Source organism: Triticum dicoccoides, chromosome 1B (genome assembly GCF_002162155.2).
Source record: "Triticum dicoccoides isolate Atlit2015 ecotype Zavitan chromosome 1B, WEW_v2.0, whole genome shotgun sequence".
NCBI classification, from domain to species: domain Eukaryota; kingdom Viridiplantae; phylum Streptophyta; class Magnoliopsida; order Poales; family Poaceae; genus Triticum; species Triticum dicoccoides.
Window position 1 is genome coordinate 619,401,473 of NC_041381.1, and position 26,466 is coordinate 619,427,938.

The window sequence follows — 26,466 nt, forward strand, 5'->3', positions numbered from 1 at the left end:
ATGGCCATAAAGGGGTGCGGGCCGAGGTGGCTAAGGCCGGAAGCTACGGTCTTGCCCCATCAGCTATATAACTGATGGTGGTGGTGGTGCTCTGCCTGGTCGGGGAGGGGGTGCAAGGCCTCAGCTTGGCAGAGCAGTGGTGCGGGCCCGTGGGGTCTTCGACGCCGCAAGGTGGTGGTGCTTCCCTTGTTTTCCTGGATGTGGACCGATAGTGCATGGGGCTGGGTGGGTGTTGTTGGTGCCGTCCGCACTTGGAATGGGGGAGGTTCAGATCTACAGTCCGTTCTTGGGTGGGCTAGTTCGAGGTGTTGGAGAACGTGATAATTTCAAAAAATTCCTACGATCACACAAGATCTATCTAGGTGATGCATAGAAACGAGAGGGGAGAGTGTGTCCACGTACCTCTTTAGACCGAAAGCGGAAGCGTTTAGTTAATGTGGTTGATGTAGTCGAACGTCTTCGCGATCCAACCGATCCAAGCACTGAACATACGGCACCTCCGCATTCTGCACAAGTTCAGCTCGATGACGTCCCTTGTACTCTTGATCCAGTTGAGGCCGAGGGAGAGTTTTGTCAGCACGACGGCATGGTGGCGGTGATGATGAAGTTACAGGCATAGGGCTTCGCCTAAGCACTATGACGATATGACCGAGGTGTGTAACTGTGGAGGGGGGCACCGCACATGGCTAAAAGATCAACTTGATCAACTTGTGTCTATGGGGTGCCCCCTCCCCCGTATATAAAGGAGTGGAGGAGGGGGCCGGCCGGCCTCAAGGGGTGCGCCCCAAGGGGGGGGGGGAATCCTACTCCAAGTAGGAGGGGAAGGAGAGAAGGAAGGGGGGAGGCTCCCCCCTAGTCCAATTCAGTTTAGGCTAGAGGGGCGTGCGCCCCACCTTGGTCTGCTTCCTCTCTTCCACTACTTGGCCCACGAGGCCCAATAACCCCCCGGGGGGTTTCGATAACCTCCAGGTTCTCCGGTTTTATCCGAAACTTCTCCGGAACACTTTCGGTGTCCAAACATAGCCGTTCGATATATCAATCTTTATGTCTCGACCATTTTGAGACTCCTTGTCATGTCCGAGATCACATCCGGAGCTCAGAACAACCTTCGGTACATCATATCACATAAACTCATAATACCAATCGTCATCGAACGTTAAGCGTGCGGACCCTACGGGTTCGAGAACTATGTAGACATGACCGAGACACGTCTCCGATCAATAACCAATAGTGGAATCTGGATGCTCATATTGGTTCCTACATATTCAACGAAGATCTTTATCGGTCAAACCGCATAACAACATACGTTGTTCTGTTTGTCATCGGTATGTTACTTGTCCGAGATTCGATCGTTGGTATCATCATACCTAGTTCAATCTCGTTACCGACAAGTCTCTTTAATCATTCTGTAATACTTCATCCCGCAACTAACTCATTAGTCGCAATGCTTGCAAGGCTTATAGTGATGAGTATTACCGAAAGGGCCCAGAGATACCTCTCCAAAACACGGAGTGACAAATCCTAATCTTGATCTATGCCAACCCAACAAACACCTTCGGAGACACCTGTAGAGCACCTTTATAATCACCCATTTATATTGTGACGTTTGGTAGCACACAAAGTGTTCTTTCGGTATTCGGGAGTTGCATAATCTCATTGTCTGAGGAACTTGTATAAGTGATGAAGAAAGTAGTAGCAATGAAACTATCACGATCATAATGCTAAGCTAACGAATGGGTCATGTCCATCACAACATTCTCCTAATGATGTGATCCCGTTCATCAAATGACAACACATGTCTATGGTTAGGAAACATAACCATCTTTCATTAACGAGCTAGTCAAGTAGAGGCATACTAGGGACAATATGTTTTGTCTATGTATGCACACATGTACTAAGTTTCCGATTAATACAACTAGTCGTCAACCCGTGCATCCGCACGGCTGGTGTATACATAGGGTTAATTATTTATTTTGTTTGAAATCAAATGTGTATTTCTTTTATACATGGTCCTATTTCATATTTAAATTTATGAGTTCCCCCATGTTTGCATGTAAAAATTTGGAATTCTATATGCATGTGTGCCGTATTGCGAGAAATACATATTTGCAAATGTGTCAATATGCTGCAACATTTTGGTTAATTGTACTATTATGTATTTGTAACATGAGTCTATATCATATTTAATCTCAGTATAAATATTGGAAAATAGTAGTGATCTAAACGCTCTTATATTTCTTTACGAAGGGAGTATCTTACTCTGGATTCATGGTGCTACTTATAGATTCGGAGTAGTGTTTTTGCAAACTTTTAAAGCCTAGCTATTAAAATCCAAACATATATCAATATATGCATTAGCATTTCAGTAAACAGTAATCTCGTATAAAAGTCCTTGCTAAAACTATGGTTGGTTTACGTTATGGTACTAATTAACATCAGTTTTTTGGACGTCCAATTCGTGCTAATCAGAGTTAATAATAAGATATCCTCATTTTCTTTAATAACCAATTTCAGTGGAGATGTTAGATCACCTGAATAAATGGAAACAAACAATGTACAAACCTATGTTTGTGATATAGCTACACCTAATTCCAGACCGATTAATGCATGCTATTATTTGAATAAGAGACCGAGAGATCTCATGTGAAATACAGAAATTATTGTGCAAAAAATACATAGACAAATTGAGCCCACTTATAATCGTTATATATGTAACTTAACTGATTGTAACGTGTAGTTATAGAGATATATTTATACCATCATATTCTTATAAACACTGTCAACAAACAGATTTAGATAGAAATGCAGCAACTATGTTATATTGATATCTTTAAGTGCTCCCTATGTATATGTTTACCTCCTTCCATGCTTACTGGAACTGTATGCAATACTGCACCAAATTAATCCTATATGTAGTAAATAAAGTATAAGTGGCTTATTACTTTTATATTTATACTATAAACATTAAGTTGAACTGGCAGATCATATATATGCAGTAAGCAGAAGATATCACAGAATTAGTCAATGCAGTACTGTAAACATCATCCCATCCGAAACCTTCGCCATTGTTGAGATAGACAATATGCACCCATATGTATATAAGTATTATCGTTAATCAATATTAAATACTGACCAGACTTAGCACGACATTTCAGTACAATATAAATGTATTGATATCAAGAGCATGCACTGAAAATTGCAAGAAACTCTCTGTTTTATCCTCGTCGCTTTATGAGGGAAATAAATTCACTCATGCTGTTTGCAGACCTGATCTAACCTCCCTGCTGCCTGTAATCAAGTACGATAACAGGATCAAACATGGATCGCTCCTCTTGTAGTCTGTTTGAAATTATGGTGCATGGATGCTTATTTACGTACCTAAAATCAAAACATTGACTCCAGGCAGCAACACTTCTTTTCCTCTTGCCTCAGTCCCTACATCGAATTCAACCACAACCCTGCCACCATGTTATTTTTGTCTTGGGCAAGTCCATCGTTAACCACAGTGACTTTCTTATATATGCAACATGACAACTAAGTGACATCGTGTGACTGCTCGATGATGAATTTTCCCTTCGCTGCCTCATTACCACTGAACTTCTTCGTCGCTGGTCGTGATGCAATTGACATTCAGGTCTACCTCATTAATGGGCTTCTTTTCCCTATATCCAGTAGGATAACACCAATATATCTGCATGCTTCTTATTTTGTCATCATGCATGCCTCCATGGGGCGTCAGAGAAGAATGCATATATAAAACCATGTCGTGAGGGAGATATCCGTACTGTTTGGTTAGAGATATATTTGTAATCATTACCCCGCACCTTGTTACTATTATTTATTTGTATATGTTCCAAGAATCAAATATGGCTGGTTGTCATTGTTACTCGTGCTATAATATAAAACATGGAACCAACAATAATTGGAATACATTCATGCATCCACCAAAAGATAACTAAACTGCGTTTAAAAAATGATTATTTCATGTCAAAGAGAATGTAATACTTTGGAAATAAAATACTGAAAGGATCATTAGTTCGAGAAAAATAATCATACATGTGAAGCACAGCAAAAGCCTGATTCAGTTAAAACAGAAGCAACATCTTAGTTGAACGGACTACTAATATCCAAACCCACAAGCACGAACTTATCCATCGGACTACTAAGATCTGTGTTGCCTCGAATGGCCCTGGCTGACCTAATCGATTGAATATTTCCAATCACAGAAATCTATTGAAAAATCACAATAAGATGCAAATGAAAATTCTGTGAGATTGCATAGGAGGATGAAAGGAAACCTGGGAATCAATCGAGTCATGCACATCAAATTGTGGTGCCGTTAGTACAGCAGCAATCTTGAGGTATAGCAGGAAGTCCTAGGCTAGGTGGTCAGGTGGATCGGTGGTGGCTGCAGCTTGCATCAAGCATATGCATGCTTAAGGAAGAGATTATTTGAAGTATGAATGCTCTTCTATAGAACAAATAGCATATCAAACCCAGCTGATTCAGTTACCTTTAAGTTTTTGCATGTGAGGCACGTACTTAGCTGCCACCTGTGAGTACATTTAATTTTTTGCATGTGAGGCACGTACACATATACTCCCGCAAATTCTCAGCTGCCACTGGTGAGTATTCTTCTGCCAGAAGATCGAACGTCCTGAGATCTGATTGTTACAGCACTACGCATATACTCCGGCAAATAGGAGAATCGTGAGAGATTTGTAGAGATGCACTACGCATGCCTATCGATTGTGAGATCAGAATTTCTTTTCTTTGCTGATCTAGAGGAAGGAGAGAGACCTGAGATCTTTGCGAGGGGCAGCTAGACCTGGAGATTTTTCTGTTTGGCTGACCAAGAGGAAGGAGAACCAGATCATGTCGATGCAATTCTGCCCTAGGCTCCCAGCCTCGATCTAATCTGTCCTCCTTGAGCCAAGGCAACATGGATTAATTGGAGGGTTAGGGAACGGGATGGCTGCGGGGAGAGGAGATGCGTTACGTGAGAGGAAGGGATGAGATAAAGAGAGGAATAGGAGGAAGGGAGATAATAAAGAGTTGAAGAGAGGGATAGGAGAAGGAGACCTCGTGAGAGGGCCAATGAGATAAAGTGGAGTTTAGAAATATTTTATCCAACGGTTTATAATTCGGTCCCACGAGATGAATGGCTGCTAATTACTGATTAACATGGTAATTTATTGGGAGTTTGTAATTAGTATAGGTATAGATAGATAGATAGATAGATAGATTAGATAGATAGATAGATAGATAGATAGATAGATTCTAGCATGAATAATAATCATTTATCATGAAATAAGGAAATAAATAATAACTTTATTATTGCCTCTAGGGCATATTTCCTTCATGGGGCCTGATGACCCACAAGTATATGGGGTCAATTATAGCCTTTTCGATAAGTAAGAGTGTCGAACCCACGAGTAGCAGAAGGAAATGACAAGCGATTTTCAGCAAGGTAATGTCTCCAAGTGCTGAAATTGTAAGTAATAGAGTAGTTTGGTAGCAAGATAATTTGTAACGAGCAAGTAAAGGTAGTAGTAACAAAAGTGCAGCAAGGTAGCCCAATCCTTTTGAGCCAAAGGACAGGCCAAAACGGTTTCTTATGATAAGCAAAGTGTTCTTGAGGGTACACGGGAATTTCATCTAGTCGCTTTCATCATGTTGGTTTGATTCATGTTCGCTACAAACATAATTTGGTATGTGGGAGGTGCTTAGGTTCTGTTCTTACTTGAACAAACCTCTTGCTTATGATTAACCCCCTCGCAAGCATCCGCAACTACGAGAAAAGTATTAAGAATAAATTCTAACCATAGCATTAAACTTTTCGATCCAATCGGTTCCTTACGGAATAGCGCATAAACTAGGGTTTAAGGTTCTATCACTCTCGCAACCCATCATCTAATAACTACTCCATAATGCATTCCCTTAGGCCCAAATATGGTGAAGTGTCATGTAGTCGACGTTCACATGACACCACTAAGGGAATCACAACATACATATCATCAAAATATCGAACACATATCAAGTTCACGTGATTACTTACAACATGATTTCTCCCGTGACCTCAAGAACAAAAGTAACTACTCACAAATGATAATCATGCTCAAGATCAGAGGGGTATTAAATAGCATAATGGATTTGAACATATAATCTTCCACCAAATAAACCATATAGTAATTAACTACAAGATGTAATCAACACTACTAGTCATCCACAAGCACCAATCTATAGTTCCGGTACAAAGATTGAACACAAGAGATGAACTAGAGATTGAGAGGAGTTGGTGGGGTTGAAGATGTTGATGGAGATAACCCTTCCCAAGATGGGAGAGTTGTTAATGATGATGATTTCCCCCTCCGGGAGGGAAGTTCCCCCGGCGGAATCGCTCCGCGGGAGGGCAAAAGCGCTCCTGGCCAAGTTCTGCATCGAGACGACGGTGCTTTGTCCCGAAAGTCCTTCCATTTTTTTCTAGGTCAAAATGACTTATGTACCAGAAGAGGGGCACCGGAAGTGGGCCGAGGTGAGCATAACCCACCAGGGCGCGCCTGGGCTCCCTCGCGCGCCCAGGTGGATTCTGCCCACATGGTGGGCCCCCTCTAGTACTTATTGACTCCAAAAATTCTCATTTATTCCATAAAAAATCCTCGTGAAGTTTCAGCTTATTTGGAGTTATACAAAATAGGTAGCATGACATAGCTTTTTCAGGTCCAGATTTCCAGCTGCTAGAATTCTCCCCTTTTGCATGTACCTTGCATATTATGAGAGAAAGTGATTAGAATTACTCCAAAAAGCATTATTTTGCAATAAAACTACATAAATAACAGTAGGTAAACATGATGCAAAATGGACATTTCAACTCCTCCAAGCTTACACCTTGCTTGTCCTCAAGCGAAAACCGAAATCGAAAAACATGTCCACATGCTTAGAGAGAGGTGTCGATAAAAACAAAATACAGACATAAAAGCATCATGTTACTTATTATAACAACAACAAACTTTATAAAACTTTTATTATAGAACTTTTATCATAGACTTCTCATGAACAAGTGACAATTCGTCACAACATCGAAGTATAAAGTATAAACTCTATTGGAAACCAACAAACTATGTTCTCAGTCAACTTTGCAACTACAATTCATCATCTTTTCAGGAAGGGTCATGTATCGGAACCTTTAGGCAAGTCCACATACTCAACCATCATATAGTCTTCTATGATTGCTAACACTCACCGCGTACACATGAGCTAAACGTTTCAACCAGACACATAGAAAGATATGGGCTTATAATTTTGCCTCCCAACGTATTCACCTCGAGGGTGATGTCAACAATAATAAGTCATGCTACCCATATTCAACTGGATATATGTACCTAGATATTTCCTCACCGCATGATGTTTGTCAAAGGAGAAAATAAAAAGGAAAAGCTCGGGAATAAAACACAAAGGGTAAGTTTGCATCATCTGCTAATCTAGCCCGTATGTTCTATAGCAGGCTCCCTTGAAATATACTCATGTGCATGCAAGACCAAACTCTGTCTATAGCTGGTGACAAAACAAGTTACATGTTATAGCAGCACTGATGCCAATCAAAGAGATATGCCACACACCAGGCAGAGTCAAAAGTTTCAGATAAGAGAATTACAAGGCAGCGTAGTGGAAGGGCAATGAAAGCCCCATCTCAAAAGTTCAAACTCCAATCCTATTCATTTCGAAAGCTATCAATTATCGATGTGGGATGGGAAACTTCCGAATTAAAAAAATGAAATTAAGCGTGAGAGGCAAAACCCAAAATGTAATTAAGTAGCAACATATTAGAGGCAACCCGATGCATTCAATCTATCCATTTGCAGAACATAAATGTGATTATGATTTTACAATTCAGCATGGGGTTTTTGTGCGTGCTCTGTCTAGGGTGTGTAATCAAAGCTTGGTTTTTTAATCTGGAAAGGCTGCAACAAAAAACATAGTGAACAATAGAACCAATGTTAAAAGCAATTCCAACCAATATGGTGCCATGAATAAGCAGAAAACAACTATGCCATTGCAAACAGAGCATGTAAAATGGCACGACGACTCAGGGTAATCTAAAGTTACTAAGCAACACAGGATTTCATGATGGATTTGTCCATAAGGCATAAAAACAGATGTAGATCGAGCAACAAAGAAGCAATATTCAACTACGAGCATATAGTCATTGTGTTGGGGAACGCGGTAATTTCAAAAAAAATCCTACGATCACGCAAGATCTATCTAGGTGATGCATAGCAACGGGAGGGAGAGTGTGTTCACGTACCCTCGTAGACCGAAAGCGGAAGCGTTAAGTAACGTGGTTGATGTAGTCGAACGTCTTCGCGATTCAACTGATCAAGTACTGAATGCACGAGGTGATGATGAAGTTACCGGCGCAGGGCTTTGCCTAAGCACTACGACGATATGACCGAGGTGTATAACTGTGGAGGGGGGCACCGCACACGGCTAAAAGATCAACTTGTGTGTCTATGGAGTGCCCCCTCCCCCGTATATAAAGGAGGGAGGGAGGAGGAGGCCGGCCAAGGGTGGCGCGCCCAGGGGGAGTCCTACTCCAAGTAGGAATCCCCCCCTTTCCTATTCCCACAAGGAGGAGGGAAGGAGGAGGAGAAGGAGAGAAGGAAGGAGAGGGGCGCCGCCCCCTCCCCTTGTCCAATTTGGACTAGGGCAAGGGGGCGCACGCAACCTCCTGGTTGGCCCTCTCTCTTCTCCACTAAGGCCCATGAGGCACAATAGCTTCCGGGGGGGGGGGGGTCCAGTAACCCTCAGTACTCTGATTTCATCCGAAACTTCTCCGGAACACTACCGGTGTCCGAACATAGCCGTCCAATATATCAATCTTTATGTCTTGACCGTTTAGAAACTCCTCGTCATGTCCGTGATCTCATCCGGGACTCCAAAAAACCTTCGGTACATCATATCACATAAGCTCATAATACCAATCGTCATCGAACTTTAAGCGTGCGGGCCCTACGTGTTCGAGAACTATGTAGACATGACCAAGACACGTCTCTGGTAAATAACCAATAGCGGAACCTGGATGCTCATATTGGTTCCTACATATTCTATGAAGATCTTTAACGGTCAAACCACATATGAACATACGTTGTTCCCTTTGTCATCGGTATGTTTCTTGCCCGAGATTCGATCGTTGGTATCATCATACCTAGTTCAATCTCGTTACTGGAAAGTCTCTATAATCGTGCCTTAATACTTCATCCCGCAACTAACTCATTAGTCACAATGCTTTCAAGGCTTATAGTGATGACTCTTAACGAGAGGGCCCAGAGATAACTCTCCGAAACACGGAGTGAGAAATCCTAATCTCGATCTATGTCAACCCAACAAACACCTTCAGATACACCTGTAGAGCACCTTTATAATCACGCATTTACGTTGTGACGTTTGGTAGCACACAAAGTGTTCCTCCGGTATTCAGGAGTTGCACAATCTCATAGTCTGAGTAACTTGTATAAGTCATGAAGAAAGCAGTAGCAATGAAATTGACACGATCATAATGCTAAGCTAACGAATATTCATGTCCATCACATCATTCTCCTAATGATGTGATCCCGTTCATCAAATGACAACACATGTCTATGGTTAGGAAACATAACCATCTTTGATTAACGAGCTAGTCAAGTAGAGGCATACTAGGGACAATATGTTTTGTCTATGTAGTCACACATGTACTAAGTTTCCGGTTAATACAATTCTAGCATGAATAATAAACATTTATCATGATATGAGGAAATAAATAATAACTTTATTATTGCCTCTAGGGCATATTTCCTTCAGTCACCCACTTGCACTAGAGTCAATAATCTAGTTCACATCGCCATGTGATTTAACACCAATAGTTCACATCTGTATGTGATTAACACCCATAGTTTACATCACCATGTGATCAACACCCAAAGGGTTTACTAGAATCAATAATCTAGTTCACATCGCTATGTGATTAACACCCAAAGAGTACTAAGGTGTGATCATGTTTTGCTCGTGACAGAAGTTTAGTCAACGGGTCTGTCACATTCAGAGTCGTATGTATTTTGCAAATATTCTATGTCTACAATTCTCTGCATGTAGCTACTCTAGCTAATTGCTACCACTTTCAGTATTTATCTAGATTGATACTTAGAGTCATCTAGATCGGTGTGAAATCTTGCGTTGACGTAACTCTTTACGACGAACTCTTTATCACCTCCATAACCGAGAAATATTTCCTTAGTCCTAACTAAGGATAATTTTGACCGCTGTCCAGTGATCTACTCTTAGATCACTATTGTACCCCCTTGCCAAACTCATGGCAAGGTGCACAATAGGTCTGGTACACAGCACATCATACTTTATAGAACCTATGACTGTGGCATAGGGAATGACTTTCATTCTCTTTCTATCTTCTGCCATGGTCGGGCTTTGAGTCTTACTCAACTTTACACCTTATAATGCAGGCAAGAACTTCTTATTTGAATGATCCATTTTGAACTCTTTCAAAAAAAACTTGTCAAGGTATGTATTCATTGAAAAATCTTATCAAGCGTCTTGATCTATCTCTATAGGTCTTGATTCCCAATATATAAGAAACTTCTCCGAGGTCTTCCTTCGAAAAACTCCTTTCAAACACTCCTTTATGCTTTCCAGAAAATTCTACATCATTTCTGATCAAAAATATGTCATTCGCATATACTTATCAGAAAGGCTGTAGTGCTCCCACTCACTTTCTTGTAAATACAGGCTTCACCGCAAGTCCGTATAAAACTATATGCTTTGATCAACTCATCAAAGCATATATTCCAACTCCGAGATGCTTGCACCAGTCCATAGATGGATCGCTGGAGCTTGCACACCTTGTTAGTACGTTTAGGATTGACAAAACCTTCTGGTTGCATCATATGAAACTCTTTTTAAAAAAATATCCATTTAAGGAATGCAATTTTGACATCCATTTGCCAGATTTCATAAAATATGGCAACTACTAACTTGATTCAGGCGGTTTTAAGCATCACCACTGTTGAGAAAATCTCATTGTAGTCAACACCTTGAACTTTGTCGAAAACCTTTTTTTGACAAGTCGAGCTTTGTAGATAGTGATACGTCTCCAACGTATCTATAATTTTTGATTGCTCCATGCTATTATATTACTTGTTTTGGATGTTTATGGGCTTTACTTTACACTTTTATATCATTTGTGGGACTAACCTACTAACTGAAGGCCCAGCCCAAATTGCTATTTTTTTTGCCTATTTCAGTGTTTTGAAGAAAAGGAATATCAAACGGAGTCCAAACGGAATGAAACCTTCGGGAGAGTTATTTTTGGAACGGAAGCAATCCAGGAGACTTGGAGTAGACGTCAGGGAAGCTTCGAGGTGGCCACGAGGCAGGGAGGTGTGCCCCCACCCTCATGGGCCCCTCGTGGCTCTCCTGACTGACTTCTTTCGCCTATATATATGTCCATATACCCTAAAAACATCGGGGAGCACAATGGATCGGGAGTTCCGCCGCCGCAAGCCTCTGTAGCCACCAAAAACCAATCGAGACCCTGTTCCGGCACCCTACGGAAGGGGGGATCCCTCACCGGTGGCCATCTTCATCATCTCGACACTCTCCATGATGATGAGGGAGTAGTTTACCCTCGGGGCTGAGTGTATGTACCAGTAGCTCTGTGTTTGATCTCTCTCTCTCTCTCGTGTTCTTTATTTGGCACGATCTTGATGTACCGCGAGCTTTGCTGTTATAGTTGGATCTTATGATGTTTCTCCCCCTCTACTCTCTTGTAATGGATTGAGTTTTCCCTTTGAAGTTATCTTATCGGATTGAGTCTTTAAGGATTTGAGAACACTTGATTTATGTCTCGCATGTGCTTATTTGTGGTGACAATGGGATATTCACGTTATCTACTTGATGTATGTTTTCGTGATCAACTTGCGGGTTCAGCGACCTTGTGAACTTATGCATAGGGGTTGGCACACGTTTTCGTCTTGACTCTTCGGTAGAAACTTTGGGGCACTCTTTGAAGTACTTTGTGTTGGTTGAATAGATGAATCTGAGATTGTGTGATGCATATCGTATAATCATGCCCATGGATACTTGAGGTGACATTGGAGTATCTAGGTGACATTAGGGTTTTGGTTGATTTGTGTCTTAAGGTGTTATTCTAGTACGAACACTATGATAGATCGAATGGAAAGAATAGCTTTGTGTTATTTTACTATGGACTCTTGAATAGATCGATTAGAAAGGATAACTTTGAGGTGGTTTCGTACCCTACAATAATCTCTTCGTTTGTTGTCCGCTATTAGTGACTTTGGAGTGACTCTTTGTTGCATGTTGAGGGATAGTTATATGATCCAGTTATGTTATTGTTGTTGAGAGAACTTGCACTAGTGAAAGTATGAGCCCTAGGCCTTGTTTCCTACCATTGCAATACCATTTACGCTCACTTTTATCATTAGTTACCTTGCTGTTTTATATTTTCAGATTACAAAAACATATATCTACCATCCATATTGCACTTGTATCACCATCTCTTCGGTGAACTAGTGCACCTATACAATTTACCATTGTATTGGGTGTGTTGGGGACACAAGAGACTCTTTGTTACTTGGTTGCAGGGTTGTTTGAGAGAGACCATCTTCATCCTACGCCTCCCACGGATTGATAAACCTTAGGTCATCCACTTCAGGAAAATTTGCTACTATCAAACCTCTGCACTTGGAGGCCCAACATATGTGGGAGCAAATATGAGCATCCAGGTTCTGCTATTGGTTATTGACTGGAGAGGTGTCTCGGTCATGTCTACATAGTTCTCGAACCCGTAGGGTCCGCACGCTTAATGTTCGATGCCGATTTGGTATTATATGAGTTATGTGGTTTGGTGACCGGATGTTGTTTGGAGTCCCGGATGAGATTACGAACATGACGAGGAGTCTCGAAATGGTCGAGAGATAAATATTGATATATAGGACGATAGTATTCAGACCCCGGAATGGTTTCGGAATGCACCGGAATTTATCAGGTCACTAGAAGGGTTCCGGAAGTGCTGGGGGATCTTCTTGTGCTTAATGGGACATATTATGGGAGCAAACCAGCCCATAGGGCTGCTGCGCCACCTTCTAGGCCGCAACACAAGGAGAAGGAATGGACAGGACTCCTTCCTTTTCTTCTCACAAGGAGAAGGAAAGAGAGGGGTTGACTCCCCCCTTTCCTTCACCCCCCACACAAAGATATGGAAAGGAGGGGCACCTAGTTGGACTCGGACAGCCCTTCGGTGGCACCCTAGGGCTACCTCCTCCCCTCCCACTCCTATATATGTGTGGGAGGGGTGCTGAGAGAGTCCTGGATTAGGGGGTATCCGGACAGCCGGACTATATACTTTGGCCGGACTGTTGGACTATGAAGATACAAGACTCAAGACTTTGTCCCGTGTCCGGATGGGACTCTCCTTTGCGTGGAAGACAAGCTTCGTGATTCGGATATTGTATTTCCTTCCTTGTAACCGACTCCATGTAAACCCTAGCCCTCTCCGGTGTCTATATAAACCGGAGAGTTCGGTCCGTATGAGGACCATCACAACATTCATAATCATCGTAGGCTAGCTTCTAGGGTTTAGCCTCTACGATCTCATGGTAGATCAACTCTTGTAACACCCATATCATCAATATCAATCAAGCAGGAAGTAGGGTTTTACCTCCATCGAGAGGGCCCGAACCTGGGTAAACATTGTGTCCCTTGCCTCCTATTACCATTGGCCTTAGACGCACAGATCGGGACCCACTACCCGAGATCCACTGGTTTTGACACCGACATTGGTGCTTTCATTGAGAGTTCCTCTGTGTCGTTGCTGCAAGGCTCGATGGCTCCTTCAATTATCAACAACACTGTCCAGGGTGAGACTTTCTCCCCCGGACAGATCTTCATGTTCGGCGGCTTCGCACTGTGGGCCAATTCGCTTGGCCATCTGGAGCAGATCGACAGCTACTCCCCTGGCCATCAGGCCAGATTCAGAAACCTAAACTACACGACCGATATCCGAGGAGAATTGATCTTCAACGGATTCTGGCCTACGCCAGGAGCGCCGGACCGTCACGATGTGCACGGCCTAGACCTGCTGTCGGACAATGCTCGGGATATCGCCCCTGCAGGAGTCCCGGACCTAAATCCAGGGCAGATTGCGCTGCCCGAGGACGGGTGGATGGACCCCGCTCCGGACGCCGTACACCCATCAGCAGTAGAGCCGAACACAGACTTCAACCCCAAGGAAGCCTGTGATACCGGACCCCCGAACTCGTATCCAGCTGTAGGTTCTAGTCCGCGCACCTCCGAGCCCGCTGAACCTGGTTGGGCTCCGGTAATGGGGTTCACCGCTACGGATATCTTCCAGCGCTCGCCCTTTGGCGACATGCTAAACTCGTTAAAATCTCTCTCTTTGTCAGGAGACTACTGGCTGAACTATGTCTGGCTCGAGTGGGAAGCTGGCGACGAAGGAATTCGTTGCCTACCCACCACCCACTTAATAGCCACGGTCGATGATTTGACCAACGTGCTTGACTTCGACTCCGAAGACATCGACGGTTTGGGTGAAGATGTAGGAGAAGAACAAGAACCACCACCCATGGGGTGGTGGACAGCCACCTCTTCATATGACATATATATGGTGGACACTTCGAAAGAAACCAATGGCGATGAGGCAATGGAGGATAACCCCTCAAAGAAGAAAGCAAAGCATGGGCGTCGCCAGTGCCGCTCCAAGTCCCACCACAGCAATACCGGCACCGGAGACGAAAACAATCTGGACGGCGCCGAAGATGAATACAACCCCGATCAGCCTGCCTTCAAGCAGGCCGAGCAGGACAGCCCAGACGAACAGGAGACGGACGGGTATCCGGAGGAGGAAAACTACATGCCCCCCTCCGAAGACGAGATTAGCCTCAGCAACGACGAGTTCGGCATGCCTGAGGACCCCGTGGAGGAGGAGCGCTTCAAGCACCGACTTATAGCCACTGCGAGGAGCCTGAAGAAGAAGCAGCAGCAGCTCCTAGCTGATCAAGACCTGCTCATAGACAGATGGACAGAAGTCCTGGCAGCCGAGGAATATGGACTCGAGCGCCACACGGCTGACCGGCCACCTCGTGGCCGGGATAAAATGGCATATCAGCCCGAATACCAGCCCGCACCCCCACGCCAGTTTACTACGTCCCAGGGCAATACACATGACCTGCAAGACAGATTGGAACACAACGCAGGACAACCAAGATCGATCTACGGATCACGGGGGCGCGCCACAACACATGACGATGACCGTCATACCAGATAACCTAACAGTAAATCCAGCCGGGCAGAACATAACCGACCAGACTTAGTCAGACTGCGTCGCGACATAGCTCGGCATAGAGGCGCCGCACACCCCCTCTGCTTCATTGATGAAGTAATGGATCATGAATTTTCAGAAGGGTTTAAACCCGTGAACATTGAATCATATGATGGCACAACTGACCCCGCAGTATGGATCAAAGATTTCCTTCTCCACATTCACATGGCCCGCAGAGACGATCTACACGCCATCAAGTATCTTCCCCTTAAGCTCAAAGGACCAGCCAGGCACTGGCTAAATAGCTTGCCGGAAAATTCCATTGGCAGTTGGGAAAACCTAGAGGACGCTTTCCTCGACAACTTCAAGGGCACATACGTGCGACAACCGGATGCTGATGATTTGAGCCACAATACCCAACAGCCCGGAGAGTCAGCCAGAAAATTCTGGACTCGGTTCCTAACTAAAAAGAACCAAATTGTCGACTGTCTGGATGCCGAAGCCCTGGCGTCCTTTAAGCATAATATCCGTGACGAGTGGCTTGCCCGGCACCTCGGCCAGGAAAAACCAAAATCCATGGAGGCCCTCACGACACTCATGACACGCTTTTGCGTAGGCGAGGATAGCTAGTTGGCTCGCAGGAGCACCACGACAATAAACTCAGGCACTTTAGACGTCCGCGACAATAACAGCAAGCCATGGCGTAACAGACATAAGCGTCGAAACAATGGCGATAACACTGAAGACACGGCAGTCAATGCCGGATTCAGTGGCTCAAAATCCGGTCAGCAGAAAAAGGCGTTCAAAAGAAACAATCGGGGACCGTCCAGTCTGGGCCTCATACTTGACCGCTCATGCCAAATTCACGGCACCCCGGATAAGCCAGCAAATCACACTAATAGAGACTGCTGGGTTTTCAAGCAGGCCAGCAAGATAAATGCCGAGAACAAGGACAAGGGGCTACACAGCGATGATGACGGTGAGCCCCGGCGTCTGAACAACGGGGGCAGAAGAAACTTCCTCCCCAGGTGAAAACGATCAACATGATCTACGCTACCCACATCCCCAAAAGGGAACGGAAGCGAGCACTACGGGACGTCTATGCGACGGAGCCAGTCGCCCCAAACTTCAACCCATGGTCAGCCTGTCCGATCACCTTTGATCGTAGGGATCACCCTACCAGCATCTGTCACTGCGGTTTGGCCGCATTGGTTCTAGACCCAATCATTGACGGATTTCACCTCACGTGAGTCCTTATGGATGGAGGCAGCAGCCTGAACCTGCTTTATCAGGACACAATGCGCAAAATGGGCATCGACCGTTCAAGGATCAAGCCCACCAAAACTACCTTTAAAGGTGTAATTCCAGGGGTAGAGGCCCGCTGCACGGGCTCCATAACACTGGAGATGGTCTTCGGATCCCTGGATAACTTCCGAAGCAAGGAGTTAATCTTCGACATCGTCCCTTTCTACAATGGTTATCACGCACTGCTCGGACGAACCACATTCGCTCGATTCAATGCGGTGCCACACTATGCATACCTTAAGCTCAAGATGCTAGGACCTCGCGGGGTCATAACAGTCAACGGAAATATGGATCGCTCTCTCCGTACAGAAGAACATACTACAACCCTCGCGGCAGAAGTACAAAGCGGCTTCCCCCGGCAAACCACCAATCCGGCGACATCAACTCCGAACACCATCAAGCGAGTCTGAAGTACCCCGCAACAAGATCGCCAGGCACGCCAAGAGCATGACTAGCATGTTGGAAATATGCCCTAGAGGCAATAATAAAAGGATTATTATTATATTTCCTTGTTCATGATAATTGTCTTTTATTCATGCTATAATTGTATTATCCGGAAATCGTAATACACGTGTGAATACATAGACCACAATACGTCCCTAGTAAGCCACTAGTTGACTAGCTCGTTGGTCAACAGATAGTCATGGTTTCCTGACTATGGACATTAGATGTCGTTGACAACGGGATCACATCATTAGGAGAATGATGTGATGGACAAGACCCAATCCTAAGCATAGCACAAGATCGTGTAGTTCGTTTTGCTAGAGGTTTTTCAATGTCAAGTATCTTTTCCTTAGACCATGAGATCGTGTAACTCCCGGATACCGTAGGAGTGCTTTGGGTGTACCAAACGTCACAACGTAACCGGGTGCCTATAAAGGTGCACTACAGGTATCTCCGAAAGTGTTTGTTGGGTTGACACGGATCGAGACTGGGATTTGTCACTCCGTATGACGGAGAGGTATCTCTGGGCCCACTCGGTAATGCATCATCATAATGAGCTCAAAGTGACCAAGTGTTTGGTCATGGGATCATGCATTACGGTACGATTAAAGTGACTTGCCGGTAACGAGACTGAACGAGGTATTGGGATACCGACGATCGAGTCTCGGGCAAGTAACGTACTGTTTGACAAAGGGAATAGTATACGGGGTTACTTGAATCCTCGACATCGTGGTTCATCCGATGAGATCATCGAGGAGTATGTGGGAGCCAACATGGGTATCCAGATCCCGCTGTTGGTTATTGACCGGAGAGCCGTCTCGGTCATGTCTGCATGTCTCCCAAACCCGTAGTGTCTACACACTTAAGGTTCGGTGACGCTAGGGTTGTATGAATATGAGTATGCAATAAACCGAATGTTGTTCAGAGTCCCGGATGAGACCCCGGATGTCACAAGGAGTTCCAGAATGGTCCGGAGGTAAAGAATTATATATAGTAAGTGATGTTTCGGCCATCGGGAAAGTTTCGGGGTCTCCCGGTATTGTACCGGGACCACCGGAAGGGTCTCGGGGGTCCACCGGGTGGGGCCACCTATCCCGGAGGGCCCCGTGGGCTGAAGTGGGAGAGGAACCAACCCCTAGTGGGCTGGTGCGCCCCCCCTTGGGCCCCCCTGCGCCTAGGGTTGGAAACCCTAGGGGGGGGGGGGGGGGGCGCACCACTTGCCTTGGGGGGCACTCCACCCCCCCTGTCCGCCGCCCCCTTGGGAGATTGAATCTCCAGGGCCGGCGCCCCCCCCGGGGGCCTATATAAAGGAGGGGGGAGGGAGGGCAGCCGCACCCTGAGTCTTGGCGCCTCCCTCCCCCTGCTACACCTCTTCCTCCTCCCGCAGTAGCTTGGCGAAGCCCTGCCGGAGTCCTGCTGCATCCACCACCACACCGTTGTGCTGCTGGATTTTCATCAACCTCTCCTTCCCCCTTGCTGGATCAAGATGGAGGAGACATCACGCTGACCGTACGTGTGTTGAACGCGGAGGTGCCGTCCGTTCGGCACTAGGATCTCCGGTGATAGGATCACGACGAGAACGACTACCTCAACCCCGTTCTTGTGAACGCTTCTGCTCGCGATCTACAAAGTGGTATGTAGATGCATATCTCCTTTCACTCATTGCTGAGTTGAACTCATAGATGGATCTTGGTGAAACCGTAGGAAATTTTTTAATTTTCTGCAACGTTCCCCAACATAGCAGTCCGGCCTCCGCTCCAGTCCCATTAAGGCAGCATTCATGCCGCACGTACACGATTACGCAGTCAAAATACCATGGGCATAGGCGGAGGCGCAATAGTGGCACAGTCAACAGTGCGGGTCAGCCGCAACACACTTTAATAACCCCCTTCATCTTTCAGGGACCTGCTTTCGGGCAGCCTCTCCAGAAGAGCCGGATTATCGGACTTTCACAGGAGAGAAATCCAAGGAGGCAACAGGCGTCGCACACAAAGGGAATACCCAGGTTGAATCTATTCACGATCATTAATACCTATTTTATATACATGTATGCGGCCTGCCCTTGGATGCGACATGTCAAATAGTCCTATTTATCTCTGCTTAATGCATTCATTGTTAACATACGCTTAGACGTATTATACATCAATGGGAGATTATATACAACATTAGCTTATTATTCCTATCTGCACACTTTTTCTATAAACGTTTATTTACTATTGCATCCGTACACTTTGGTACGTTTAGTTTGCCAGGGGCTTCCTATGGCGCCCCGTAATATGGCAAGATAAGTCCGAACACTTTCAACAGTGCGGCACCCCGAACTTATAGCACTATATGCATCAGCTCCGAATCATGTCTTGGGTCAATAGTTGGGTTAGCCCGGCTCCCTTGTTTTGGTACCTTACGTTTCGTTATATCGGCTAAGGTAGCACAGGGAGAACTACTGCGATTGTGTCCCGGTTCTTCCGGACGAGCACCTCAGTAGAGAAAGCCGAAAACTGACTGGCATGATGTGGCGAGAGCTGGTCGCTGTTCGAGAGGTCTTAAAATCCTTAAAGATTTTTTCCGCTTTAGGCGAGGAATCGGCCTTGTCCTATTTAGGCGTATATAGCGCCCCAATTCGGTCTTCCGAATTCTAGGGGCTTCGGCGAAATTTAAAATTGTAGACTTCTAGGGCTAAGTGAAAGGTATAAACCCTCATAGTCCGATTGCCTTGTTCGCTGCGCTAGACACCTCCTTTAGGGACCAAATATTTGGATAAAGAGTGTCTGGGTTTTCCACGAACACCCCAGTACTAGTTACATGGGGGCGGAAGCCGACGACTGGCCTACTTTTAGAATTTTATAAACAGCCGCACAGAAGGGAATATTTTAAATCAAAACAACGCTATATAGCGCAAGTAACTTCGTCTTTATATTACAAAAATGACAGAAGTGAATTCACTCCAAGATCCTGTCCTTGGTACATTCATCGGCCACGAGACGAGCGCCTTTCATAACGCCATCATAATATTTTTTTGGATACCGACGCGCCTTGCCCTCTGGCGGTCCATCCTTCACCAGCTTCTCCGCGTCCAGCTTGCCCCAATGCACCTTCGCACGAGCAAAGGCTCGGCGGGCACCCTCAATGCAAACGGACCGCTTGACCACTTCCAGCCGTGGACATGCATTCACCATTTGCTTTATCAGGCCAAAGTAGCTGGTGGGTAAGGGCTCACCAGGCCAGAGCCGGACTATGAAATCTTTCATAGCCACTTCAGCCGCCCTGTGGAGTTCAACCAACTGCTTCAGTTGGTCACTCAGAGGCACCGAGTGTTCAGCTCCAGCATTGTGGGACCAGAACAACTTCTCCGTTGAGCTCCCCTCCTCGGCATGATAGAACTCCGCAGCATCAGATACGCTGCGTGGCTGATCTGCGAATGCCCCTGGAGAGCTTCGAATCCGGGTAAGTAAAAGAAATGCCTCCTCCACATGCTTGCTTTGCATAAAGAATGTCTTACCCGCTGCTATCTTCTTGGCCGCTTGGATTTCCTGCTGGGCTCTTTCGGCTTTCGCCTTGGCGTCTTTCATGCTCAAAAGGGCCTTCGCAAGCTCAAACTCCTTCGTCTTGAAGTCACGCTACAAGGACTCGAACTTCTTGCCGAGCTCCTGGAGCTCTTGTTGTACCTCGCCCACCCTAGCATTATGCTTTTCACACTCAATACGCTCCATGGCCGCCTTCTCTTCGGCCTCGGACATCGCCTTCTTTAGGGACGCCACTTCGGTCGTGGCCCCTATTACCATATCATGACACTTTCTTAGGGTCTCTAATTTTTTCTATCCTTTGTGATATGTGAATGGGGTATTACTCACCTTTGTTTTCTTCGAGCTACCTCTTCGTGAGGCCGTGCTCCCCCTAGGCCAGCTCCAAGCCCCGCTTGAGTCCGGAGACTTCCGCTGTGCGAGCAGCAGCGGCAACCAGCGCCTCTTGTTTATTCACATGAACACCTATTGTTAAACTCCTGCGGATTATATAATTGACCCTTTGTTTGGCTTTTCGTTCCAAACAACAAACAGAGTATCAGGGGCTACTACCTATCCGGTGATAACTTCACACTTTTTGCTTACATCAAAGCCTGTTAGGAGGCTAGTGCAGGCTTCGGTTAGTCCGCTCTTGGCGGACAGAACCTTCTGAATCACCGCACTCATCAGAGTGTGGTGCTCTTATTCCATGGAAGCGCCGTGAAGCCCTTCCAGCAGACTATCCGACGCCCCTGGTGTAGCGGAACTCATCGGCATGGATGGCTCGCCCTCCTTAGCGAGGGGCTGCCTGCCTGAATCCAGAGCCTTTGAAGGCTCCGGTATAGTGTCCGGCTGGGAGCCGGACTTGTTGCGGCTCCTGTCGGCACAGTCCGCGGGGATCCTGCGCCCCGTGAGCCTGGCGTCTATGGTTTCGCCTTGAGGCGTCTCCGGAATCGTCTCCCCTTGCTTAGGGAGCTTTTGGGATAACACCTCCGTGTCATCCGCAGGCCGAGGGGAAGTGGCCATTGGGAGCGAATTCATCGCCGAATCGCTCAAAGACCCATCCGAAGAAGATACCTCGGGATGGGCCCTGGCCGGACTGCATATGCGTGTTCGGCGTTATAACATACTATGAAATGAAATAGCACTAAAATATAACAGAAGTGCGGATACTTACGATCTTACTAGGGGCTTCCCCCTGGGTAGCCACTCCTCATCACTGTAGGCGGCCGTGGTGGAATAATCCAGCAGGGACACCTTTCCCTTCTTGGGTGTCCTGGCCTCCCTCTCTAGGGTGGCTTTCCTTTTCTTCTCCTCCCTAGTACGGGGAGGTGGCATTTCTTCGTGCTCCTCCCCGACTCCGCGGAAGGAATCTGCCTCGTCGTCCTCGGACGACGAGCCTATGATGGCCTTGCGCCGGGGACCCTTCCTGGTCCCCTAGGCCACCCTCTTAGACCCTTCGGCCTCCCCGGATGGGGCAGCCCTCTCTTTCTCCTTCTCCTCCTCCCCTTCATGGGAGGAATGTGCCTCGTCATCTTCGGACGAGGCGTCCTGTACGGCCTTGCGCCGGAGACCCTTCCTTGTCCTTCGGGCCTTCTTCTTGGCCTTCTTTTCTGGTGCCTTGTATGGCGCCGGGACTAGCATCTCCGTCAGGAGAGCGGTCGCCGGACCTTGTGGCAGCGAATCCGGATAGTCGATCCGCTTCGCCGTCTTCACGTACTCCTGATTAAGTACACACGATAACTTAGCATCTTCCCATGAGTATGTTGGGAAAGCTACACCTGGTGATGGTTAGAAAACTCACCGGACGGGGGGATCGCTCGGCGTAGAGTCCGCGGTCCTCAGACGTGGGAGGAGGTGTTTCCGTACCCTTAAGTAGCACCTTCCATGAGTCCTTAAGTGTCATGCCGTAGAGCTCTTGGAGTGTCCGGTGTTTGGTCGGGACGAACTCCCACAGATTAAAAGCCCGTCTTTGGCACGGAAGAATTCGGCGGACGAGCATGACCTGGACCATGTTGACAAGCTTGATGTTCTTGTCAATCATACTTTTGATACGGTTTTGAAGTCCGGTCAGCTCCGCAGGCTCGCCCCAGGCCAGGCCCTTCTTCTCCCAGGAGGTGAGCCGCATGGGGATTCCGGATCGGAATTCAGGGGCCGCCACCCAGTTGGCGCCGCGCGGCTCGGTGATGTAGAACCACCCCGATTGGCATCCTTCCACGGTCTCCGCGAAGGAGCCGTCAAGCTAGGTTAAGTTAGGCATCTTGCCCACCATGGCGCCTCCGCACTCCGCTTGCTGGCCGCTCACGATCTTCGGCCTCACGCAGAAGGTTCACAGCCACAAGCCAAAGTGAGGCTTGATGCGGAGGAAGGCCTCGCACACCACGATAAACGGCAAGATGTTGAGGATGAAATTTGGGGCTAGATCATGGAAATCTTGCCCGTAGTAGAACATGAGCCCGCAGACGAAGAGATGAAGTGGAATCCCAGTCCATGGATGAAGTGGGCGAGAAACCTGACCCTCTCATGGGGCTCCGGAGTTGGAATGATCTGCCTTGCGTCCGCTAGTCGGTGCGTGATGTTTGCCGCTAAGTATCCGGCCGCCCGAAGCTTCGCAATATGCTGCTCTTTCACGGTGGAGGCCACCCACTTGCCTCCTGCTCCGGACATGTTTGGCTGTGCGGAGAAGGCGTGGACTTGGGCGCTGGAGCTCGAGGAGGCAAGAATGGATTAGCGAAGGAGGAAGAAGGCGTGGGTAAAAATGGGGAACTCTTATCCCTTTATAGAGGCAACGAAAGCGGTGCGCCTCCCCACTTGCCCGTTGAGGGTCGCTTATTTCCCAAGCACCACGATAGATGGCGCGGTTGGGTTACCCATACCTGTATTGATGGGAATCCCGTGATAAGGGGACATGATCTCTACTTCGACAAGATGTGCCGAGGAAGCTGCCTCGCAATGTGCGCTGTGGCTGGTTATGGGAAAACGGTTCGAATAATAAACCGACAGTAGTGTCATGTCACACCGTAAAAAAGTTGTCAGCAGATTATATTTGTGAAATATTATTCTCTCCATGATGGTATGCGAAGATCATCTTGTAGATCCGGACACGATTCAAGTGTCCGATAATTACTTTGGAGATTCAGAGATGGAACCCGCCTTGCAATGCCGAAGACAAACTGTGCGCCGGACTCATCATCATTGAAGCCTGGTTCATGGGCTACTGAGGGAGTCCTGGATTAGGAGGTATCCTGATAGGCGGACTATATACTTTGGCCGGACTGTTGGACTATGAAGATACAACACTCAAGACTTCGTCCCGTGTCCGGATGGGACTCTCTTTTGCGTGCAAGACAAGCTTGGCGATTCGGATATTGTATTTCCTTCCTTGTAACCGACTCCATGTAAACCCTAGCCCTCTCCAGTGTCTATATAGACCAGAGAGTTCGGTCCGTATGAGGACGATCACAACATTCATAATCATCATAGGCTAGCTTCTAGGGTTTAGCCTCTACAATCTCGTGGTAGATCAACTCTTGTAACACCCATATCAGCAATATCAATCAAGCAGGAAGTAGGGTTTTACCTCCATCGAGAGGGCCCGAACCTGGGTAAACATTGTGTCCCTTGCCTCCTGTTACCATTGGCCTTAGACGCACAGATCGGTACCCCCTACCTGAGATCCGCCGGATTTGACACCGACAGGTGCCACACAAAGGCATAGGATTATTCCAGGTGGTGTGTCGGCACCCCTCCGCCTCTAGTTTCCTCCTCCGTTCTAGATCATCGCAGCGCTTAGGCGAAGCCCTGTGGGATCACTTCATAATAATCCCCAAGTGCAGGGAATCATCATAGCAATTTCCAAAGATGGAAGTGATAAGCATGGAGTGTCGAACCCACAAGGAGCTAAAGGTAAGATCAATATTCTCTCAAGTCCTATCTGCCACTGATATGACTCTACGTACACCGAACGATTGCTTCCAACTAGAAACGAGAAATAAAACTATGTTGTGGGTATGAAGAGGATAAATTTGCATGATATCGGAGATCTAAAATATAAAAGTAGGTGCTATTATCATAAAGTTAGAATATATTACTTAAGCAATTGTGATGAATTGTCCTAAGCAATTGTGTAATAATGATGGGTCAGTGTGATGAATTGTCCTAAGCAATTGTTAACAAGATCAGTAATCATCATTGCAATATCATACAAGGGAGAGGCATAAGCTAACATACTTTGTCTACTTGGATCATATGCACTTATGATTGAAACTCTAGCAAGCATCCGCAACTACTAAAGATCATTAAGGTAAAACCCAACCATAGCATTAAAGCACCAAGTCCCCTTTAGCCCATACGCAACAACCCCCTTACTCGGGTTTATTCTTCTATCATTCAAGCAACCCACTATAAGCGAATCATGAATGTATTGCAACATCCTACAACGGGAACCCCTCATGCTTGCACGACGCGGAGGGCACCATAGGACAACACCAATAATAAAACATGCAACTCAAACCAATCTAGATCTTCAATCAACCCAAAGAAAAAGGAAATCTACTCAAAACATCATAGGATCATTGGATCATAATATGTGGCATAAAGCACCATGTTCAAGTAGGTAATTACAGTGGGGTGCAGGAGAGTGGACCGCTGGAAAGAGATGAGGATGATGATGATGATGGTGATGTTGATGAAGACGACCACCGCGGCTATGATTCCCCTCCCGATGGCACTCCGGCGCCACCGAAAGAGAGAGGAGGAGAGGTTATCCCCCTTGTGCTTCTTCCTCCATGGCCTCCCCCTGGTCGAGGAGATGTTCTCCCTCTGGTCCTTGGCCTTCATGGCGTTGACGGTCCCCTCGAGATCCTCCTCCATGGCCTCCGGTGATGATGGCCCCCTCCGATAGGGTGCCGGAGAGGACCTAGATAGATTTCTCGTGGTTCTGGAGGCTTGCAGCGGCGGAACTTCCGATCTCTCTACTGTTCTGGGGTTTTTAGGATTTATAGGAAGGGTTGGCGTTGGTTTCACATCAAGGGGGCCCACTGGGAGTCCAGGAGATAGGGGGCGCACCCTAGGGGGGCACCCTCCATCCTCGTGGTGGCCTCGGGACTCCCCTCTGGTAGCTTTTTGTTCCAGTATTTTTTATATGTTCCAAAAATATTCTCCGTTGATTTTCAGCGCATTTCGAGAACTTTTATTTCTGCACAAAAACAACACCACGGTAGTTCTGTTGAAAATAGCGTTAGTCTGGGTTAGTTCTAATCAAATCCTACCAAAATCATGTAAAAATATTTTAAACATGGCATGAATACTTCATAAATTATAGATACGTTGGAGATGTATCAGCATCCCCAAGCTTAATTCCTGCTCATCCTCGAGTAGTTAAATGATAAAAGAAATAATTTATGAAGTGTGAATGCTAACAAGCACATGTTTGATCAATGATAATTTCAGTCACCTTTTCTAGCATCATTATATATCATAACAGTATCTCAACTCATAAAACTTCTCATGATTGTCGGTGTCAAAACGGCGGATCTCGGGTAGGGGGTCCCGATCTGTGCGTCTAAGGCCAATGGTAACAGGAGGCAAGGGACACAATGTTTTACCCAGGTTCGGGCCCTCTCGATAGATGTAAAACCCTACTTCCTGCTTGATTGATATTGATGATATGAGTGTTACAAGAGGTGATCTACCACGAGATCATAGAGGCTAAACCCTGGAAGCTAGCCTATGATGATTATGATTCTGTCCCTAAGGACTAAACCCTCCGGTTTATATGGATACCGGAGGGGGCTAGGGTTTACATGGAGTCGGTTACAAAGAAGGAAATATAATATCTGGATCACCAAGCTTGTCTTCCACGCAAAG